The sequence below is a fragment of the Oxyura jamaicensis genome, chromosome 1 (genome assembly GCF_011077185.1).
Source record: "Oxyura jamaicensis isolate SHBP4307 breed ruddy duck chromosome 1, BPBGC_Ojam_1.0, whole genome shotgun sequence".
In the NCBI taxonomy this organism is placed as follows: Eukaryota; Metazoa; Chordata; class Aves; order Anseriformes; family Anatidae; genus Oxyura; species Oxyura jamaicensis.
The window spans coordinates 184568752-184577999 of record NC_048893.1 but is presented as its reverse complement, the minus strand read 5'-3'; positions in this window follow the sequence as shown (position 1 = coordinate 184577999).

Here is a 9248-nt window from a genome sequence, read left to right as displayed (position 1 = left end):
ATTCACTAATTCCCATGTGTTATGAAAGTGAAGAAAATGGACTTGTATCAATGTATAGATGGACTTGTATCAATGTATAGATCTAAATTAGACAATGCAGACAGTCATGTCCACGGGACCGTGGCATCTGAGAATAAACTGGAAAAACAAATAGAAAAAAAAAAAAAAAAAAAAAAAAAGCAAAATTTTAAAAAAATTTTGTAGTTCAGATGTTGTGTTGTGCTGAACTCCAAGATGATGGCTCTCTCTTGAACCTAACTCTCCTCACTTAAATGTGGTGCATCATATTACTGCTGTATATTTAGCGTCAACATGGGTTGCTTAAGGACAGGAACACAGAAGTTCATCTCAGCTTCTAATGATATTTATTTAGAAGATCATTGAAATGCATTTTTGCTAAGTCAAAGGGAAAGTCATTCCTCTAAGAACAAGTAGTTCATGTAAGAGATGAGAGAACATACAGGAAATTACATTTAAATATATGAAAGTGACTTTTTTTTTCTGTAGTGTGGTCAAATACTGGAACTCATTGCCCAGAGAAGCTGAGGAGTCTCCATGCTGAATTATGATTCAGAAAATAATCTTGAATGACAACTTCTGGTCTTAAAATGTGCTGTAATTGACACTGCACTGACACATATACTGACACTGGTCTGGACCATTTCTTTCTTGATATATACTGGAAAGGTCTGGACCATTTCTTTCTTGACCTATCTACCCGAATAGTTAAGAATCATGGCCCCACTTCCTTAGGAAATCTTGCAGAAGTAAATTAGAAGTGTGGTATGGAAGACCAGATAGGCAGGCTTCAGGCTATATATGGTCTGTAGACTATAGGTAGGCTATAGACAGATGGTCTCTCTGTATCTTTAAAGAAAATACTGACCGTCTGAAGGCTCAGGGAGGTGTATGTCTGATAAACGTGTGATCACATTACCATATGCTCCGTTTCAAAAGCTGTGGTTGTTATTGCTAGATCACATTTTCTTTGTATTACAACTTACACACAAAATTAGCCCAGGGATATTACAGGGTGTTGATCTATCTGTGGAGGGGGAAAATGGGATGCCCAGTAATGCCAAGACATGAATAAAAATGGAAGGAGTATTTCAGTGTGTAGGGACCCAAATTTAATGGCATATCAGGGTCACTCAAATTCTCTAGATAAGATCAGAGCAGGAAATGAATGCAAGGCTTATGCCGGCACAAAGAGGCCATTCTTTGCAGAGAGACAAGTATTGCACAAAGTGAGTGGGCAAAGTTTGCCTCCCACATTTCTTTCATTACTCATACCTAACACCTGCTAGTTAACCAACATCCATTTTTCATACTGGCCCACTCCAGTTGCACTGAACATTAATGTCAGTAAGACAATCTCTCACTTCATGTTGCCTTATACAGGTAAAACTGGTGGTGCTGCCAAAGCAGTGCAACCTGGATTCAGAGGTACTCATTGAGTTTTAAAGCAGGACGAGTCTGATTCTCAGTCCCCAATGGGAGACAGTGTCACAGAAACATTAGGGGGAAAGGAAACTACAATCAGCAGCAATGTGTGGCTGTGTAGGGCTCAAAAGAACTGTGCACTGTAAGAAAACGAATCTTCAAACAGGCAGAGTGGCAATTGTCCATTTGGGGATGCAAGTAGGACACCAGACTTCATTAGCATTACTCTTCCTCATGGAATAGTTATTGTAAATGAAAAACCCCAGTTCTGTGTCTTGCCTGGAAAACATCATATACAGCAGCTGAGCACATCTTAGTGCTGAAATGACCCTTGACAGCACAGTGGCTCAGAGGGACTGTAGTTAATTACCACCACCAGTATCTATTGCAGAAGAATATCCTTGGAAATCACCTGCATGAATATCAAGCCAGATTGCAGCATGATCACATGTGGTCTTGGACCTTAACACTCTAAATTGTCACCACACAGATGCCTTCCAGGGGGCTGTAGTGATTTTCACTCTCTGAAAATATAAATCCATGAATTTAGAGGGGTAGAAAATGGATTGATTTCTATACCTTTTAATATATGGTGTGACATCATGTACTAATGTACTATATAGTAGAAAGGAAGTTGGTGATGAGACAGAGAAAATGGCCTGATACACATCCACATCTCTGGGTGCTTTATAGGGAAAAAAGAAAAAAGAAAGGAAAAAAAAAAAAAAAGGAAGAAAGAAAGAAAAAAAAAAAAAAAAAAAAAAAGGATACCCTTCTAACTTCAGTGTGGCCAAACAAGATGTGGTTAGACACATTTATTCTATAGTATCTAACCATACTGACAAGACTCTGATGAATGAGAATTGCCCTAAGCACAATATTATCTTTTTTTTTCATTGTCAGTGACTCTCCACATAAGCTGTCTTTCATGCCCTAATTCTTTGTGCTGGTCTGTATGCATTCTGGGCTGTGGTGCTTTGACATGCTAATGAATTTTGCTGTGATGGTAATAACTCAAAGCTACAGGACACCTGGTGATATCATCATTACCACCCTGTGTATGATTGTTTTGTCGTCCTGCCAAATTTTAGTCCAGCATTTTCAGCTGGGAAAAAATAACATGCCCAACAGGGAGGACAGGTAAGGGGTATTTGGCAGTGTCCCTGCATTAGGCTGACCTATGTTGTTTGTGAGAGCTAACGTACATGAGCTGTGTGTTGGGAGTACGAGTATTGCAAGAGCATTCGCTTGTAGGGAAGGGACTTTCCTTTGACAGTTTTTTATCATTTTTCAAGTGAACTTTGTGCTGGGAGGAAGGGAATGGAAAAAGCTGTGTTTGCTGAGTGTGGGTTTTGCAGAAACATTTAACACATGTATTCCCAGGTAGCCCCTGCCCCTGACCTGATGGCAAGCTGGAAGAATAGGTCAGCTTTTGTGGCAGCCTACGCCATTCCTTCAGAAACTGCCCATGGCTCCTGAGTGAGTATTTATTGTTCCCCTCTGGCAGTGAAACTGAACTCATTCGTGAATTTAATCTCACATGGCTCTGGGTCATTAATATCAATGATTTTCTAGAGAGACTGAACTTTCAAAATGGTGTGTAATCATTAACGACAAACCTTGTAGCAGCCCACTGAGATGTTATCACCACGGTTTTCTAAGAGGAAGGAGATGCCAGAGTCTGTGCCCAGTGACTTCGGCAGTCACAGCTCCCAGACTGTACTCTTAATGTAGTAACTTTGTGGTTGACAGAGACTGGACCAATAAAACACATTTAGGGAAAAAAAAAAAAAAAAAAAAAAAAAAGTATATCTTGCTTTTACATGGTGGTCATAAGCCTCAAACAGCTTTCTAATGGAGGTAAGCACTTTTATGTCTATTATAACACTGGGGAAAAAGAAGCACTTGAAAGCAAAGTGATTTTCTCACCCACATTCAGTCATTCATTGACCACCTGAGATACATCCAGGTCCCCCAGGTCCAGTCCAGCACACTTTCCCAGGTCCCATGTTGCTTCCTGCCAGCAGTTCATACTCCCTTGGGTCTGCTTTGCAGAATTGTTTATGCTGGGAGGGACCTTCTGAGAACATTGCTCCTCAGTAGAGCCACCTAGAACAGGTTTTCCAAGACTATGTCCATCTGGGTTTTGATTGTCTCTATCCACAATCTCTTGAGGCAATTTGTGCCAGTGTTCAGCCACCTTCACAGTGAAAGAGTGTTTTCTTTTTTTTTTATTTGTGTCCATTGCTTTTTGTCCTGATAGTGGGCACTATTGAGAAGAATCTAGCTCCTGCATCTTCATTCCCTCCCATCAGGTATTTAGACACATTAATAAAATCCTTCTGAGCCTTCTCTTCTCCAGGCTGATGGATCCCAGCTCTCTCCTCCTCCTTTCGTATGAAAGATTCTCCATGTGGAAGATGCTTGCCTCAGCACTGCAAGACTGTGACACACTGAGGTGCCCAGACAGCCCAGGTGGCAGCCAGTGCTATGCTGGCCTTTACTGGGACAAATACTGAAACCTTCTGTCTCTGTATCACTCTCTATCTGCAAAGTTGTGTTGTGTATTATTAGTAAACCAGATATATCAAACATATTGGTAGAAATTGTGTCCCATAGTCAACTGAAAGCTCTTCAATAAAATTCATGAAGAAAAGTAAAATTTCTGTCCCGATTTATACCCATTTTCTATCCTTCACAAACATATTTTTCTGTTTTCATTTACAGTTTGTATTATCACACTGCTGTTGAAGATTGAGGGGGAGCGGAGAGGCGGGTGACCTATTCTCCATAAACACCAGTGATAGGACCCGTGGGAATGGGGTGAAGCTGAGGCAGGGGATGTTCAGACTAGATATCAGGAGGAGATTTTTCACTGAGAGGGTGGTTGCGGACTGGAACAGGCTCCCCAGTGAAGCAGTCACTGCACCATGCCTGTATGAATTTAAGAAACATTTGAACTGTGCACTAATCACATGGTCTAAATTTTTGGGTAGACCTGCGCGGTGCCAGGATTTGGACTTGATGATCCTTATGGGTCCCTTTCAACTCGGAATATTCTATGATTCTATGATTCTATGATTTTAAATAGAAAGATTTATGCGATCTGAAGCAAATATTTAGCAAGGACTATTACAAATGCCAGTGAAGATACAACAGTATGAAAACACCCACCTTTCTTAATTCTGCAGCCTTGAAAAGCCCCTTGCTTTGCCTGGTGCCAACAGCCAGTAGTGCACTCTCTGTGCTGGACTGAAGAGTGCCAAATCAGAGCACAAACGTAATGCTGTGCTGACCAGTTTCCTATGGCATTTCCTATTGGCACTTAGAGGCAATTTCTTCTGGGTCCCAAGGGATGCACAGCTGTGAGGGTCACACTGCTGACAGTGTCACTTCCATTTTCGTTTTTCTATTATGACTTCGAATCTTAGAGGAAGTGACACATGACTTAGGAGGAGCAGAGGTTTTGCAAGCTCAAGACAACTTCCAGATGTTGTTTTTCCTGGGGCTCTACTGCAGTATTGCTCATAGGTTGTAAAAGGTCCCTTCCTAAATCATCCACGTAATGAGATCCAGTGGATGAAGGTAGCCTGAAGAGTCACAGTCAGTGTCGTGCCTTGTCCCAGGATCACTGCTGGCAGGTGTTGGAAATAGAGAAATGATGAGGTATTTTCTTAAATATATCTTTTAGATGTCTCTGAATTCTGTTTTTTTTTTTGTTTGTCTGTTTGTTTTTCTAACATGAACATTGAAATCAAGTGAGGGCTACAGATAAAAAGAAGGAAAAAATTACAATCCAAAACTTAAAAACACAAAAACCAAAGAATGTTCTGAAAAGGTGGAGAAAAATCATTTAATTTTAAGCCATTACAGCAGGAGCTGCCACAGCAGTCTCACTAATAGATTAGCAGTCAGGTCACCTCCATATCTGGGCTACAACTGGGTCAAATAAAAACTGACTTCTCATCAGCCTTTGCTATTCATCCAAGGCTTTGACTGTAATATCAGGTCTTCCTGTCTTTAAATTATTTTTCAGTCCCAGGCAGAGACCATTGGGATTTTTGACATTAGTGAAAACACCATGTTTTAAAAAATGCATAATCTTATTAATGTAAGGTACTGCTTTAATAATATCAGTAACAACTAATAATAGCAACAATAACGAAACGCATTTACATCACTGGAACATAAGTCCATTGGGTAAGTTTAAGATCCATCCAGCTCATTGAAATTAGTGTATAAATATGAGTGTAAGAATAGGACAGGCAGTATAACTTTCAAATTTCATCAGTCCAGAGAAGTTCCTCATCAAGAAGTTGCAACAGTAATTATTTCTGTGTAATAGTTCTCAGTGGTTTTATTTTCTACACACTCATGGAGTGAGTTCATCATTCCACATTCAAAACACTCCGTGTTATAAGTTCCCTCATTAGCCTGTGTGAATTAAAAGTTCCTCCTTTTGATTGTTTGGAATTGAACCATTTTGAGTATTGCAAGTTCATTTTGTAGCTATAATGTCATGGATATAAGAAAGGGTGAATATTGCTACCCGCTTACTCTCTTCACGTGATACAAACTTTGTAAATCAAGATGATATCACCCTCCCTTCCCAAACTGTCTCTTTTCTGGTTTGAAGACACTAGGATTATTTACTTGTTCCTAAAACAGGTGCCATTCCTTTGATCTTTTCTGCTTCCCTTCTTCGATTTTTCCATATCCTTCTTGTGACAGAACATACATGCATAACATACAATATTCGAGGTGTAGGTGCGCTATGGCAATATGATTCTTTTTGTGTTGTTTTATATTTCTTTCCTAAGAATCCCTAATTTTAAGTAGTTTCTCTGCTTTTCTGTAAAAGAAGAAAAGGCTGTTTTTGGAGTTTCCAAGAACTCTGCTATGGTGAACACTGACACAAATAATGCGTTACAATAATACCATTTTGATGGATGGTGGGATGATGCACTGTCTGAACTAATGATTAGAAGAGCTGCATTTCCCATTTTAATGAGACACAATGATGTACACAGATTTGACAGCTCATTCCTGATAGGGTGCCTGGCCTTGTTGAAAGACTTCCTTGCCTAAATTTCAGAAGAGAGAGCCATCATTTATGTGGGTGTTTTCTTGCTCTGCAGGCAGCCAATTATTGCCTATCACATCTCATGCAGCTGCTATTTTGCACACACAAGCACAGGCAGATGTCACATCCTATTTTCACCATTCCAACCGACCAATCAAGACAAACATGGAAAGTCCAATCCTTCAAGCCTTGAAGACTGAGTCTGCATTTCCACCAATTACAATATTCCCTGTGCTATGGAGAAACCTAGCCATTATTAGTAACGTAAGCATGTAGCTAACATGCTGCTGAGCAACAAGGCAAGGATTGCATTTGCAAATTCCTATCAATTTAAAGTTTTAGCTGTATGTGGAAAAATCGGTTTTATTTCCAAGTGCTGAATGTAGAAGTGAACAGAGATTAATATCTTAAACCATTCTTAAAGCCAAAAAAGTACTAATTCCAATTTCTGATCTTGGCTTGTAATGACTGTATCTTGGCTTGTAATGACTGCATTGTAATCTATAATCAAGTGCCAGACACAGGCAATTCTTTAAGGCCTTGATTACATGCCATCAGCTGCTCTCCAGCTTTGACTGTGGGTGGTGAAGTTCTTCTTGTGTGGAATGCCAATAAGTAAAATTACTTTAATAGAATCTCCCACTGCTATTTTTTTTTTCTTAAAAATGTGTTGAAATAAAGAACCAGCTGGCCACAAAGATGATCAGAGGGCTGGAGAACCTCTCTTATGAAGATGGGCTGAGGGAGTTGGAGTTGTTCAGCCTGGAAAAGAGAAGGTTCTGGGGAGACCTTACAGCAGACTTCCAGTTCCTGAAGGGGGCTACAGGAAAGCTGGGGAGGGACTCCTTGCCAGGGAATGGAGATCCGATTTAATGTGGCTCACGGACAATCCCTGCCTCACTGCACCTGTGGCTGCACGAAGGTTTGCATGGCTTTCCATGTGCAGCTCCGCTGCTGTGGCGTAACTGATGGCTGGAGTAGGCAGGAGGAAGTGGCAATGGTGTCTTCTGTGGAAACAGAAGTAATTGGGAAAATAAAAAAGACAACCTTTGGTTTGTATTGTGTCCCACATGGCCAGACCAGAGAACTCGCTGACTCAGTGCAGCACTTGCTGATACAGGGTCCCAGCACACAAAGAGAGCTGGACAGACCAAGACCATATAGACTGAATGCACACACATTGAAAAGCTGATTTGTCCATGAACTTGATCTTTTGATTGTTCCACAGGGACACCAATATGAATAAGAGTGGTTTAAGCTGTTGTAATACACCCCAGCTTGTACTGAATAAAGTTCTCTCTCTGGAGGGCACCGGGATTCATTTAATATATGGGAACATCTGCCATGCCTCAGATAGAGCAGCTACATCATTTTCTGCAATGGAAGTATAACCACTGACAGTGAAGAAAATCACGTTATGATTGGATGCATAAGAAAATGCCATCAACATATTTCATTACTGTCATGAGTGACTGAGTGGTTTTCCCAGACAAAATTCAAAATGTTTCTATCAAAGATTTTATGGTAATTGTTAGAGGTAATGTTCACATACTCTGACTTGATCAGAAAATGAAAATTGATACGTGGATGGGTTTTTAGTCATTATCAAGATAGCATCAGTGTAGAAGGATTTTGTTTCCTTTTTTTTTTTTTTTTTTTCACCAATATGTATTTTTCTACGTAGGGATTTTGCTAAGTAGCAGCAATGATTCCCATGGCAAAATTAGATTGAAAAGGAGAGAGATTAGCTTATTGTCTGGCCCTTTTGGCTAAGTGGAATAAAGCAGCCGTTAGTTCATTTGTTATTACTGATAACAATCAAGTATTATATAAAAGCTCTTTCTACTGAGAAAATCTGATTTGAAGTTTGTTCTTGAATACAACAAAACAGGGAAGATCATTCAACCCTCGTTGCAGTCATTTGCAGAGCTAATGTAACATCATCCTTTATCTGAGGAAGATATGTGACTGAATGATATTTGTAGTGCTCTCTACTCTGCTTTCATAAATTCACCTTTCCCTGACTCTAAGGAAGTATATGCACTCATTATATTTAGATAGTTTTATTTTATGAAAGTTGGTATTAGAGGATTACAACACATAAGCTTTATATATCAGAATCCAGGGTGAAAGTCTCCACATCTCTGACCTTACTTGTCTTTTTGATTACAACCCTTCTTTTAAATTAAACAATGCTCTTTCTGAGCACCTCTAAAAAGCAGCAGTAAATGCAGTTGGTTCTCAGGTACTGAGGACAGCACCAGCTTTTGAACTGCCTTTTCTGTCTCTTGCATGGTCAATAGGCTACTCAAGCCACACTGGTAGTGTTTAGAGCTTGTATCATCATGGTCAGTTGCTTTGTTAAAGCAAGCAGTAGGCTCTGTAACATTAGTAGAATCACATTGTCCTAAGTCTGGAGTAACTCTGTGATGAATTGGGTTACAGATATGTATTATATACAATGAATAACTGCACAACAATGACTTGTAGCCATCCCCTGAAACAGCCACATGCAGTGAGAAGGTGCAGCTCTGATCATTAAAGAGTCCTGAGACTGGGAAGGGCAGAAGAATCACAGATATTTTTCTCCCTTTATGACAACTGACAAACACCTCATGAGTTATCATTTTGAACAGATTATTTAGATCCTACATGGATTACTAGGGGTATACAAGTTAAGACTATATTAGCTGTGGTTATTGTCACAGTTAATCACATGGGA